Genomic DNA, 14,000 nt, shown 5'->3' with positions numbered 1-14,000 from the left:
CACTATGGTACTATGTTCAGTTTGTCCGTGGTTTGTAGATTCTAGCACATAGGTCTATAATTACCTCCTGGGATGCAGGAGAAGCAATGATGCTCAAGCAACTCTACACCAACATTTATTTATATACATTACTGTTTTTGCACACTTAGGGGCTGATTTACTAACCCACGAATCCGACCCGAATTGGAAAAGTTCCGACTTGAAAACGAATATTTTGCGACTTTTTCGTATGTTTTGCGATTTTTTTCGGATTCTGTACGAATTTTTCGGATCCAATACGATTTTTGCGTAAAAACGCGAGTTTTTCGTATCCATTACGAAAGTTGCGTAAAAAGTTGCGCATTTTGCGTAGCGTTAAAACTTACGCGAAAAGTTGCGCATTTTTCGTAGCGTTAAAACTTAACGCTACGAAAAATGCGCAACTTTTCGCGTAAGTTTTAACGCTACGCAAAATGCGCAACTTTTTACGCAACTTTCGTAATGGATAGGAAAACTCGCGTTTTTACGCAAAAATCGTATTGGATCCGAAAAATTCGTAAAGAATCCGAAAAAATCGCAAAACATACGAAAAAATCGCAAAGTACCGATCATTACGAAAAAAACGCAATCGGACTCCATTCGACCCGTTCGTGGGTAAGTAAATCAGCCCCTTAGCATCTTAACACATTTATACTGTAACTTGGGTAAGTAGGGTTAAGTCACTATGCCCCTCAAATTCTGGATGCAGATTAAACTGGGACAAGCTAATTTAACTTTGGGCACTGTTGAATTTACTTTTGTATAGACTCTCTCTGTAGCTATATCCTAAAGGACAAGTCAACCCAAAATATAATTTTTTGCTTAATACAAAAAAACCACGTAATTCTAGGCAACTTTACAATATCCATTCATTACAAATTTGCAATGAAGTGGTGTTTTTCTGTCCTTTTCTATTCTCTGCCCTGGTGACTCTGGCATTTGAAACAATGTAAGACAAGGCAGCAGACTGACAGACCTGACTTGCTGGAGGAGACTGACCTTAGCAATATTGTTTAAAAAGTAACAACCAGGTGTTCAGCAAATGCTGCTTTCAATAGAAATTTCATTTACAAATAATGTTTAAAGCCCTAAAATAAAATTTAAAGCACTAAAATCAATAAATTCACTTTGGAAAGTTGCTTAGAATTATGTTTTCTTTTATTATTTTTGGGGTTGACATGTCCTTTAAGAACTCTTAAGTGACTACTCCAGAAGGGAATGACTACCACAAAGGTTCTCTACTATAGACTACCTAAAACCCTGAAGTAGATATAGTTTGACTATTATTTTAGCCTATTTTGTTTGAGGACAGCCATTGGTAATCATCCATTGATAGCAACTGCTAGTGCAGTGTTTTTCAACCTTTTTTGGGCAAAGGCACACTTGTTTCATGAAAAAAATCACGAGGCACACCACCATTAGAAAATTTTAAAAAATGTAACTCTGTGCCCAGCAGCAGTGCCCCCTAGTACACTGGTGCCCAGCTGCAGTGCCCCCCTAGTACATTGGTGCCAAGAGCAGTGCCCCCCTAGTACATTGGTGCCCAGCAGCAGTGCCCCCCTAGTACATTGGTGCCAAGAGCAGTGCCCCCCTAGTACACTGGTGCCCAGCAGCAGTGCCCCCCTAGTACATTGGTGCCAAGAGCAGTGCCCCCCTAGTACATTGGTGCCCAGCAGCAGTGCCCCCCTAGTACATTGGTGCCAAGAGCAGTGCCCCCCCTAGTACATTGGTGCCCAGCAGCAGTGCCCCCCAGTACATTGGTGCCAAGAGCCAGCCCCCCTAGTACATTGGTGCCCAGCAGCAGTGCCCCCATAAGTCAGTGTGCCCCGTGGCCCCCCCTAATACATTGGTGCCCAGCAGCATTTTACTCTTCGGCGGCTTCAGCAGCATCTTCCCCTCACACGCACCGCCTCTGCACTTCTGCCTACACGCGACCGCACACAGGCCCTTTTATAACGTTGCGCCCCGTGCGTACTGACGTCACCCGTACACATGGGGCGCAACCAATGACAGGGCCCGGATTTTTTTTTTAAAGTAAAAATTGCGGCCCTGCCTACGGCACACCAGGCAACATCTCGCGGCACACTAGTGTGCCGCGGAACAGCAGTTGAAAAACGCTGTGCTAGTGGACCCCATCCGTAAGAAATTAATTTTAAAATTACAGTAATCCGGAAATGGAATCTGTTTCAGACACTGCTTCTGCTCACCATCTGTAATCCACAGTCCCCATCTATCTATCTCTTCCAATGGTTATGCCAAAATCTTTGACATGAAAATGTAAGTGTCTTGGTGCCACATATTCAAAAGGCTGCTATGGTACAATTTCTGACCAGAGGGGACTTAGGCTGAATACTAGATCATTTTTGTATGTCATGTTCTATTCTGCATAAAATAATATCAACATTATATCACCTAAGCAAGATGTTTCATTTTATACAATTTGGCTTCCCCTACTCTCTCTATTCCCCAAATAGCAGTAGTTATATTATTATTTTCTATTTGTTTTTGGCCTGTACCCTGTTTACATTATCAACACCTTTTTTTGCATGTTTACTCATTATATCTTTACTGTACTTTTTTTTTTTTTTTTAAATTGTATCTGGAATCCAAAACAAAGTCCCAGTAAAGAAGCAGAAATGCTAATTACAAAAGAATGACACTGATTTTGTTCAAGTTTAACAAAGAGTTTTGCAGCAATGTGGCCAATAGAAAAGGCCCTACTGAGGGTGGAATACATAAATGCTGCAAAATCAGCCAGACCAAGTCAGCAGCTTATTGGTTTATGTATGGTATGGCCTGCACTGACTGATATCTGGCAGGAAATTGGCCAGATATCTATTGGCAGCTTTAAAAATCCCATTTGATGAGGTCTTGTCCAACAGGTCCTCATAGGCCCATAATATGATCCAGTTGTTGGCTTCCATTCAGAACATATATTCTCAGATGTGAATATTAGGGGAGGGCCAGACATGGCCCATCCACTTGTATTTGCTCGTGCATCTCTCTGCTCTGACAGGCACTGCACTGGCCTGGTTGCAGACACACTGACTGAATTTTAGAGCAAAAAAAGGCATACTTTAACATTTCCGTGCCAGAATCTGCTTGTGTGCCCTCCACTCTGGCTAAAGCAGCACCTGTCGGTGCAGAGAGAACACAATCAGATGGGCTTTTTCCTCAGCCTGCATTTATATGCAGGCTGAGAAACGGCTACATCTGGTGCTACTCTTGGAGAATATGGCCAAACTATTTTTAATCATTAATAACGTTTTTCTTAATTATTAGAGACTTTTATCAATTGCCCTTTACAATCAGTAAATATCACATAGAACACATCTAATAGTAAGGTTAATTGGTAGTGGGTAAGCTGTTGGTAAGGTTCTTGTGTATTAATAATGTTTAGGTTACTACTTACGGTTAAGTTCTATGTTGTAATGTATACATTAAGTGTAACAGTGGGATTGCTCTATTCAGACCTGGACCTTTTATAGACAGGTAGGATGGCTATACAGCAGCTCCTGTTTTCAGTAAATCATGATTTTACTTTTCAGGGGCAACTTGTATTATAATGAGGGACTTGGTTTCCTGACTGGATGACTGCTAGATGACTTATGGATTTGTTTTAGACACTGCAACAGAGTTCAAAATTGTTTTATTGAACATAATGGGGAAATCGTTACTACAGTGTTTCAAATGGCAGAGACTTTCTTCTTCTGTATGGGCTTGTCCTTAGTGGGGTGGTCCTAAATGTTATACTTCCTTAAATGTGGTGGTTGGTTCACTTGTGTTACACTTGCTTGAAACATATTGTTGCAGCTATTTTTTTCAACATTTGTATTTTTGCTTGGGCAATTGCACTGGTGGTGGAGGTGATATTTGGGAAGGAAGATGTTCTTTTTTGCCACTTATGTGCAGCTAAAACTTAGTATTGGATGTGGCCACAGTCGGCCTTTACCCCTAAATTGTTTTCTCTGATTTAGACCAGGACTTGTGTGGGCCTTTCGCTTAGGACAACATTTTAATTAGCACTTAGCTGCAACCTTTACTCAGTTTTTGAAATACAGTTGCAGGAATTATGCTCTATGGATACTTTTTTGTTCACTATCTGTTAGTTATTATTTTGCTAGGTTGCATTTGTATTCAGTACTCTGTATATACTTCCTTTGTCCCTGACATCCTACTCACATTGCTGGTCAGAAAATAGATACCCACACTAGCCTACCCCTTTTATATTAGAAATTGAATACAATATAAGGAGTGAAATGGCATTCCATGCATGTGGGCATAGGTCTACGCACCTGTCATATTATGCTATTAGTGACATAGTATGGATCATTATGTATGGCCACTCTTCAGTGTGGTATGGTATGCGCTGATTTGGTACAGAGGTGCTTGTTGACACCTTTGTACTGTACTGCTGTCAGGAAGGTGGGCAACTACTGCCCAGTCCTGCTTTATAGGCTTGGCAAGATCCGCCCTTACCCAATAACCAAGGATGCATTGCCTAGCAAGGGTGCACCTAATGGTGAGGTATAGAGAATTGGTGTGCAGGGATACACACATCCACCGATGTATAAGCCTGATGTATGGGAACTCAAAAATTGCTTTCAGAGAGGAAAATATATGTTCTCTGCTTGACGTGGCATCTTTTTCTCTCTGATCTAAGCCTATAATCTCTACTATTCCTTCTAATAAAGGCTAAATTTATAGCACACACATGTTTGTCTGCTGTGCTGCATGTATATATGGATGAACAGTTGCCACACGTAACATGCTTTCTTTGTAAACTTCCTGTGGCTGCTAGGCAACCGATTTTGGTGCCAGGAAGTTGTGGAGGGCTTAAATTCTGTCATACTACAGTGGGTCTGGTTACACAGTTTTACTCCTGACGAAGGTCCCTGGAAAACTATATGGAAGACTAGTGCCGTTCTTCTATATTGTTTATGTTGTTTCTCAGCTCAGGCACCCAGGTAAAGGAACTGTTTATAGTGTGCACTTTACATCTCTCTCTCTCTCTTGTCTGTGCAAAGAGACAGGCTCAGCTCTTCCACTGCTTTTTCCTATAAAAATGTACTTCTTGCACATTCTTGTCTATTGCACCAGATGTCTTAACTCTTTTTCACCAGCAGAAGAATGCATTTGATGGAAAAAATCCATCATGACACTACTTTAAAGGAATAGGTCAGTGTAAAAATAAAACTTGGCAAAATAGACTGCGCAAAATAAAAAACATTTTCAATATAGGTAGTTAGCCAAAAATATAATCTATAAAGCCTGGAGCGGGCAGATGTCTAGCATAATGGCCAGAACACTACTTCCTGCTTTACACCTCTCTAAGCTGTTACCAGTCAGTAGCCAATCAGTGACTTGAGGGGGGGCACATGGGACATAACTATTCAGTTAGTTTGCATTTTAATCTGTCCTGCATGCTCACAAACTAACTGAACAGTTATGTACCATGTGCCCCCACCCCCCCCAAAGTCACTGACTAACTAAGAGGTTAGAGAGTTGAAAGGAGGAAGTAGTGTTCTGGCTATTATGTTAGGCATCTGCCCACTCCAGCCTTTATAGATTACATTCTTGCCTAACTAACTATATAACAAATATATTTTATTTTGCACAGTCTGTTTATTTTACCCAGTTTCATTTTTACACTGAAATGTTCTTTTAATGTTGCTGGCCCCACACACTTTTCCCTGTAAGGAACAAAGGAAGAAAGAAGCCTGATCGTCTGCAAGGCCTTATATGGTAATAACCTTGCTTGCAATCTGTCACTAACTGCTATGTGAAAACAATGGCTCTGTGCCATACATTTGTACTATATTAGAAAATACAAGTGTGCCTTTTTTTCAGCACATAGGTGGCAGAATCGGGCAAAGATCCACTAGTTTGGTGATCTTAATGTATATGGCCAGTTAATCACTTCTATTTTACTCTCCTTTTATATCTTGAGGTTTATACCAGAGTGGGTCACAATATGGTCTATAGTAGATACATTTTGCACGTGAAACTGCAAAACTTGAAAAAAACTGCTAAACAAACTTAAATACATGGACTACCAAATATACTAAATTACTTAAACTTATTCTAAATATGTACATAAAATAAAACTAAGACCATTTATTTTCTTCCACAAATAAGTGCAATAACTAAAACCATAAAATACACAAAACAGAATTTAAGGTTGGTTTAAAATAACTACTGTAGTTTACTGTAGTACATATATTTTTAATAATATGTAACAGCACAGTGTGGAACTGTGATTATTCTGTTGTTGTCCTCTACTAGACATAGCAATAGGATTTTCACGTGGAGTCCCTTTGCAAGTACTCAAAATATTTCTCTCATAAGTTAGGACCATGCCTCAGCCTTAGTGATACATGGGCTCTAATCCACCTGGCCTTTACCCATACCCTGTCTATCTTATGTACCCATGAGTGACACACCAGAGGGGAAGGACTGGGCTTGTGCAAGTGCATAAAATTATACTGCCAGCGAGGCTAAGGGGAAAGGTTTCAGAATGAGGCCTGCACCAGTCTGAATCTGTCCGACCCATGGGTCCAGTGGATTTTGGGCCAGCTTGCATAACACTACTCTGGATCCAATGATCTGACACCTAAGACAATTTATATGAATTATACCTGATTATAAATTATATAAATTGTGTCACAATTATCTGCTTTCACAGTAGATATAAAGCTTTTTTGCTGAAAACACCAAGGAAGCTATAACCCATGTATGCAAAAAAAAAGTATTGGTTAAGTGTCAGGATTCAAAGCAAATAAAACTACTGATGTGGCACACACTGGAGCAATGCAGTATATCATCCCTTAAGGGGACCTGTCATCCAAAAAATTCTAAATTCTTTTTTGTTGTGTTAGTCAAGCAAAATAAACTTTAATTCCGTTATATAAATTATTTAAAGGAGAAGGAAAGGTAAAAACTAAGTAAGCTTTATCAGAAAGGTCTATGTTAATACAGCCATAAGTACTCACAGAAAAGCTGCATTGGGTCCTCTATCAAAAGAAACACAGGATTTCTTGTCTCCTTTTTTGTAAACATGATGTTCCTTCATTCCTGGACCCAGAATCTGCGCAGAGTTCCCCTCTCCTGCTCCCCCCTCCCTTAGGAATGTTTGATCTGAGCTACCAACAGCTAGAGCTGCAGCAGGAAACTACTTAAAATGGCAGCTGCTGTCTTAGACAAATGGAGAAAGCTTCTAGGACTCTTTACTCAGGTAAGGCAATGCTTTCTGCAGAATAAATATATTGTTCTAGGTGGCCCCATTGTGGTGAATCTATTGGCAGTAAAATGCTAAAATGACTTTCCTTCCTTTTTTAGAATTTACAATTACATCAAGTAAGCAGGTTCCATTTTGTGAACACTGTTGTTAAGGCAAGTTTTGTATCACCCACAAGTCTTGTATATTTGCCAGAATGGGGAACCTCATGCCCATGCACAGGCTACACAATTATAGACAATGAGGAGAACAGTGATATCTAGGAAGCTCTGAATGAAAATTGAAAGTAATTCCCTGCCCTGCTTTGATGCCTGAGGCATTGAGGCAGGGCAGGCAATATATGATTGACAGCTCAGATTTTTAATTACATTTGTAACAGGTATGGCTTTTTTAATTGAATGGACTTTTATTTATATATGTGCGAGTGACAGGTCTCTTTTAAGGGCAACCTGTATTACCATTGGTAGATTCACCACCTGTGCATCTTCATATGTGGTAAATGGAAATGTCACATGTAGCAAAATATATGTTGAAGAAAACACGTGTAATCAAAAACAGAATTAGGGATAATTTTGTCCAACGAGTTGCAAAACATTTTGATGTGAGAGGGCACACTGTAAGTTAATTGCATTTTTTTTAGATCCTTAGGTTGATACCTAAAGTAAGATGTGGGAGGAGTAGGAAAAGACAGCTGCTCTGAAAAAAAATATCTTAAAAGTGTAAATAAGGGCCCTCTATTGTCTCAATAAGTAGTAAAACCTGAATTAGGTTTTATTTATGTAATAGAATTAGGTTTTAATTGCATTTTTATTGTAGGTATAACAAAATATGATATGGACAGATAAGTGCAATTTCAACCTCAATCGCGTGTTTTTTCCCATCGTGGAAACCAAATGAACGGTTCTCTTGGAACAATTGTGCATACCACAGTTGCGGGTTGATTCTCCAAATTGGATTGCATCATTTTTAGTGTTTGTAATGCAAATGTCTGCACTGATTCTTTAGGCACAAGTGTGTTGTGCCTATTTGCACTAAGGGAACCCTGGAACTACCGCTTGGTCAGGAGGTGGTGGTAGCTCCAGGGTTCCCCTGCGCCAATAGTGTCCAATTCAGAACCGAAGGCAGGAAAGACTAAGCAGCGCTGAGTGCAACTATAGGGAAGTGTAAAGAGCTAATTTTGAAGCAAGTAATGAAAGTGGTTTTAGGCAAAAATCACTGTGGTGAAAAGTGCAAGTTGCCCACTGTGCTTGCAGATGTATATGAACCCTATTTTCCATTGGCATAAAAAGTTTTAGAGGGATCTGGTGCACATAGCAGCCTATACCTGACCCTCTTGGTTAGAGAACATTTGGTCAGGGGGATTTAAAAAACTATAGAGAAAGTAGAGCCCACAGTCTGGGTCCCCCTATCTGCCCATGTGGGTTCTGCCTCCTCTCAGGGCCAGATTTCTCTTCTGGGCGCCACAAGGCCGTCCCTGCTTGTCGCCCCCCCCCTCGACCCGTGCGCATGCGTGAACGCGCGACCCCCCCCCCCGTGCGAGTGTGCATGCGCTCCTTTAAACTTCCATATGGAGCAGTGGGGAGAGGTCCCGACTGCTCCGTATAGGATGCCGCCCCTAAACTTCTGCCGCCCTAGGCCCGGGCCTTTGTGGCCTCTCCACAAATCCGGGCCTGCCTCCTCTGTAGTTACACTAATGCTTGTCTCACAGCAATGTTAATTGTAACAGTTTCTGTGTATGGAAAGGAAAGGGCCACTAGATGGCAGTGTACTCAGGCATATATAAAGCCACTATATTATATTGTATGCTTGAGATTCCGCACTCACAGGACTCCAAAAAAAGTGGTAATTTATTGTGACGGACACAGCCTAAACATTACTTTCACGTCACAATAAATTACCACATTTATTTAAGTCCTGTGAGTGCGGAATCTATCTTTATGGTCTATATATATATATATATATAATTTATTTTTATTTTTTTCCAGGTGCAGGTCTCCATCTGAATGACAGACTGGGTGATGAATAGGGAAGGGCTAAGTAGAAAGAAAAGTCATAACAATATTAATATATAGCCATAAAAATAACAATATATAGCAATAACAAAATATAGCCATTGGATTTAACCGCTTTATATGGTTAATGACCCTGGCTTCAAAGAAAATTAGTTTTACAATTATGCAAAATATAAAAATTGTTTTGAAGGTAAACTGTTCCTTTGAATATAGTCTGGGGCTTAAGAGTATTAATTTGGGCACCCTTATCTGTGTCATTGCACCAGTATCAGTCAAATAGTTTTCATGAGGCTCCTTCTCATTGCCCCCTCTATTCACCAGTTACCAGCTTTTCACAGGGTTTAAGCTAGCCAATCAGAACACAATCAAAATAGTCACAATTCTTAATGTTGCCACTGCCTGAACAAGCCTATGGGCAGTCAAAAGTAAACTCTGCAGAGACCACTGCCAGAAGGGGTTCCTGCTGCCCCATTTATTGTGCTAAAGTACAGCTCCTTATACCCAAAGCCTTTTCTTGCCCTGTAAGGATTATGGGAAACTCTGCTAAAATTACTGTAGAGCGGGGGTGGCCAGACTTTGTCTACCGGCAATTCCACATTCCCCAATAAATGCACCGTGCATCAGCGACGCACTTCTGCATCCCCCGGCTTCGTCACGACCCACTAGAAATCCACGGGGATCGACTGGTGGACCGCGATCAACGTCTTGCCCACCCCTGCTGTAGAGGATTGACTTGCTGAAATCACCATGAATAAATGAATTAAGAATCATACTAATTTGGGCCCACCAGGAACCAAACATATATGGGCTCCTGTGGACTTGCAGACTGGGGCAGATCCCTTGCCCTTCCACACTAACTGCTGGCTATGGCTCCCAACTGTCCTGATTTTCACATCACGATTTTAACAGCTCAGCCCGCAGTCTTGGATTCTTATTAAAAACTCCCTCATTGTCCTTTGAGCTCATGCACTGAATGCCAAAAAAGATCCAAAGTTTCTCAAACTTAATTAGATAATAAGATAAACAGGCCTCTTGGGGGAACTAAGGTTTGCATCTTAAAGGGCAATTTCACCTTCATTAGCAACACATAACACATAAAACAAGACCCCAAAACCCCCAGAAATATGTTGCAACTTTACATAACCTGCCACGTTTTGTAAAACAGGAGGGGTATTTAGTGGGTGTGGTCACAAAATGGGCATGGTCCAAACTTTTTCACTGTGCTACATGCTGAATTTCTTTTTTTCCCTCTTTGCCTTTTGCAAATGTTGGAAGGTTGGGTGCTTACTGACCCCTCCAGTGCACATAATAAGAGAGAGGACAAGAGGGCTAATTTACAATTGCAAGTACAGCGTACAAAGTTCAGTTTTGGAATCAAGTCTCCACAATGCAGTGCTTTTCCCACAATTCCAGCAAGACTGCATCCACTAGGTGATGATGCACGTGACGCTACTGTGGCCATGCATTAAAAAAAAGCACAGTTGTGCAATTATACAAATGAGATGCAATTGCACTGAAAAGTTTTGGTATTTAGATGTTTTAATTCTGGTGCTTAATATCCAGGTGCAATGTTTTTAGCCACAAGTTCCCCACCCCTTTTGAGGGTGGTAGTATGTCCAGGTTTCTTCTACTTCAATAGGCAGACTGCGTGTGATTCAAAAAGGGAGGTGGAACAGAACCAGCATCACCAAATACAACAGTATTTTGTGCAACATCTGTGTAATCAAAATTGCACTTTCAAGGGTCATAAATAACGCTTAAGATGTTTCAGGAGTTTAGAGACAAATGGTAAAAGGGATATGGAATAGTACTTTGACAAAAAAATTAATATATTAAATATATTAATGAAGAGCAGCAGATTAAGGGGGAAATTACAGATATTTATTTTAAAATGAATGCTCTATGCCCTTGGCAGAGCTATCTTTACTAATATCTGTGCATTTTTTAAGCTAGGGAAGTATTATAAGTATGGGACCTATTATCCAGAATGCTCAGGACCTGTGGTTTTCTGAATTAGGGTCCTTTTTGTAACTTGGATATAGATACCTTAAAGGAGAAGGAAAGGTAAAAACTAAGTAAGCTTTATCAGAAAGGTCTATGTAAATACAGCCATAAGCACTCACAGAAATGCTGCACTGACTATTCTGTGAAAAGATTTCTTGTGTCTGTAATTCATGTGCCAGAGACACGCAGCTTTCTCTTTCTCCCCTCACCTGCTCCCCCCTCCCTCAAGAATGCTAAGAACTCACTCCCCCCCTTAGGAATGTGGATCTGAGCCAATCAGCAGGAAGCTAACTCATAGGGGCACATTTACTAATCCACGAACGTCCGAAAAGCGTCTGAATGCGTTTTTTTCGTATTTTGCTACTTTTTCACGAATTATTGCAAATTTTGCGACAATTCGCGAAATTCGTAATGGCTATGCAAAAGTTGCGACAATTCACGAAAGTCATAATGGCTATGCAAAAGTCGCGACAATTCACGAAATTTGTAATGGCTAAGAAAAAGTCACGACAATTCGCGCAAGTCGTAACGGCTACGAAAAAGTTGCAACGGTGATGAAAAAAATTGCAAAAAATACGAAAAAGTTGCAAAATGTTTGTTTCCAATCCGATTTTTTCCCATTCGGATTCGTGGATTAGTAAATCAGCCCCATAGTCTAACTAACTGAGCATGTTCACTTGGTCTGGGTGTCTGTGCAGGAGTGAGGCATTATGGGAACTTTCTTTACACAGCTCAGCGTTTTTTTCTTCCTGTTTGGCTTCTGATCATCTGAACAGGTGAAATATGGGGAGACTTAAGGGCACTATTGAGACAACTGAAGGTATGCCTGTAGCTTGAGATTAACTCTTTATTAGCCTTTCCTTCTCCTTTAAAGGGGAAGGAAAGGCAAAGTCACTTGGGGGTGCCAAAATGTTAAGCACCCCCAAGTGACTTTAACCGCTTACCTTGTACCCCGGGCTGGTGCCCCTGTTAGGAGAAAATAGCACCAGCCCGGGGTACCTGGAGCGCAGCGCTTCCTCCTTCCGCCTTCCACTTCCTAAACTGCCGGTGGCCGGGCATGCACAGTAGAGCGAAAAAGCCGACTTAAATGTTTAAGTTCGGCTTTTCACTCTACTGCGCATGCGCGCGCAGCGAAGCCGGAAGGAGGAAGCGCCGGCAGCTACCCCGGGCTGGTGCTGTTTTCTCCTGACAGCGGCACCAGCCCGGGGTAAAAGGTAGGCGGTTAAAGTCACTTGGGGGTGCCTAACATTTTGGCACCCCCAAGTGACTTTACCTTTCTTTTTCCTTTAAGTCAGTGCTGTCGAACTGGACCCACAAACTCCCCCCTTGTATGCCCCCCCATCTGTCTGTCTGCTGTGATTGCTTACATTTGTGTAAGCTTTAAATGATATCAGTACTGAGATTAACCCTGTATTGTTTACATCTGTAAGCACTTTCATTGTTCACACCTGAAAGACCTCAGACTGTAGGCATCCGCATTATTTACCTGTTCACACCTCAGACAGACTGTAGGAGAAATGCATTCCCTATGCTTCCTGTGTGTGCTATATTCTGTCTGCCCTATGCTACCTGTGTGTGCCATACTCTGCCTGCCCTATGCTGCCCATGTGCTATACTCTGCCTTCCCTAAATCTGCCTGTGTGCGCCATACTCTGACTGCCCTATGCTCCCTATGTGTGCCATACTCTGCCTGCCCTATGCTGCCTGTGTGTGTCATACTCTGCCTGCCCTATGCTGCCTGTGTGTGCCATACTCTGCCTGCCCTATGCTGCCTGTGTGTGCCATACTCTGCCTGCCCTATGCTGCCTGTGTGTGCCATACTCTGCCTGCCCTATGCTGCCTGTGTGTGCCATACTCTGCCTGCCCTATGCTGCCTGTGGGAGATGAACCTGGCAGGGGTTTGTTCTGGGATTTTGATAGCGTTTGGAATAAGTTGTTAGGGGGGTCTCTAAGTTGTTTAATTATGTGCTGGGGGTTTCTGTTCTACCCACAGGGGAGGAGGAGGCATATGGATTTAAGGGTGTGGCATAATATGACATATTACACTTCTTTTAATGAATGAATGAAGAGTGATATCCCTGCAGTGTGTGCCAACCATTTATTTTTTGCTGCACTACCACCATTAATGCGGGCAGGATCTTAAAGAAGAAGGAAAGGCTAAGTCACTTGGGGGTGCCAAAATGTTAGGCACCCCCAAGTGACTTAGATCGCTTACCTTCTACCCGGGGCTGGTGCCCCTGTATGGAGAAAACAGCACCAGCCCGGGGTACCTGCAGCGCTTCCTCCTTCCTCTCTCGCTGCGCGCGCATGCGCAGTAGAGTGAAAAGCCGAACTTTAACAGAGAAGTCAGCTTTTTCACTCTACTGCGCATGCGCCGGACTCGGAGTCTAGGGGAAAGGAAGGCGGAAGGAGGAAGCGAATCGCCCCAGGTGCCCCGGGCTGGTGCTGTTTTCTCCTAACAGGGACACCAGCCCGGGTACGAGGTAAGCGATTCAAGTCACTTGGGGGTGCCTAACATTTTAGCACCCCCAAGTGACTTAGCCTTTCCTTCCCCTTTAAAAGCTCTTATGATAACATGGGTGTGGTTTGAAGTGTGTGTGGTTAAAAAGGGATTTGTCAAAACTGGCTTCCATTATTGGCCCTCAACCAAGTAGGCCAGAAAAATTCCAAGTTAATGTTTGTTAAACTGTAACAAATAGGATTGTTTTGCCTCCAGTAAGGACTAATTA

This window comes from Xenopus tropicalis, chromosome 8 (genome assembly GCF_000004195.4).
Source record: "Xenopus tropicalis strain Nigerian chromosome 8, UCB_Xtro_10.0, whole genome shotgun sequence".
Taxonomy (NCBI): Eukaryota; Metazoa; Chordata; class Amphibia; order Anura; family Pipidae; genus Xenopus; species Xenopus tropicalis.
The sequence above is the reverse complement of the archived record's forward strand: the minus strand, read 5'-3'. Positions refer to the sequence as shown.